This window comes from Mizuhopecten yessoensis, unplaced genomic scaffold, assembly GCF_002113885.1.
Source record: "Mizuhopecten yessoensis strain PY_sf001 unplaced genomic scaffold, ASM211388v2 scaffold10929, whole genome shotgun sequence".
Lineage (NCBI taxonomy): Eukaryota > Metazoa > Mollusca > Bivalvia > Pectinida > Pectinidae > Mizuhopecten > Mizuhopecten yessoensis.
In genome coordinates, this window is record NW_018408792.1 from 60,775 (window position 1) to 61,762 (window position 988).

General features: G+C 42.6%; 1 protein-coding gene across 1 annotated transcript in view; it reads right to left on the minus strand.

The window, feature by feature from the left end:
* LOC110463780 (V-type proton ATPase subunit S1-like) overlaps nucleotides 1-988 on the minus strand; it is a 75,665-nt gene that overhangs the window by 57,749 nt on the left and 16,928 nt on the right. The gene's annotated exons all lie outside the window — the stretch shown is intronic.

The window sequence follows — 988 nt, forward strand, 5'->3', positions numbered from 1 at the left end:
CTCTGGGGCTTCGGCCGCATGCTTGGCCACAAGTCACCGAAATCGGGATACAGAGCCTTATTTATGAATCAGTAGTAGGTAAACGTTGCAGAAGTGTTTGTATATTGTTCATTGTCAATGCTGCTTAAACAACATGCCTAACATTAAGTCAACACTCGCCTGCATTTTCGTCTTTTCCGCTTCGCGTTGCGAATGATGTCTAGGCCTACACAAAACGAAAGTAAAATGTGCGCATGTCTAAATGTAAGGGAGATCACTCGTGTTTTCCCGTAGTATATGTCTGAAATCATTCTGAAGGTGTTGTTGTTTTTGTGTATATTGAAATAAAAGAGTCCTGTTATATGGTAATACTTCAATAAATGAAAAACACAAATCACACCAACAAACATATAAAATGAAGGCCTATCGGCGCAAATTTTTCGTTGAGCTGTAATTAGCGAGAAGGCGATATCAAAATGCAATAGCATATCTTACGATGAAAATAGAACAAAATGATAATACTGCGAAGGTAAAAAAAAGCCTTCAGGTTAGAATACCAATATGGAACTAGAGAAGGACAGTGGCTAGTACTAATATGATTCCCGGTCTCATCTGCCCCGGCCAGGCGATCCTGGTCTGGTGTGAATCACACGGAGGCGATTTTAGAATTAATTGACAGGATCCGTATCCATTAATAGGTTTGTAATATGAACTTTTTATGTTGATCTCCTACATAATTGTAAGTTATACTCTGCCTTATATGTCGTTAAATTATCAAGTTTACGTAACAAGTGCAAGCGAAATCTTAATTGACTGCCATGTTGGAAACAGGGGTTTCATTATAAATTGGAATACAAGGTACTTTCTTAAATGTTGGAGGTACTGTGTGGTGGGCCGAAGGCCCAACTGGAGGCCGCAGGCCTCCAGCGAGGGCCGTAGGCCCGAGCCAGGGGGAGAGCACGATAGGGGGGCAGGAAGCCCCCCTCTCGTAAGGGGGGTACGGGGGGCC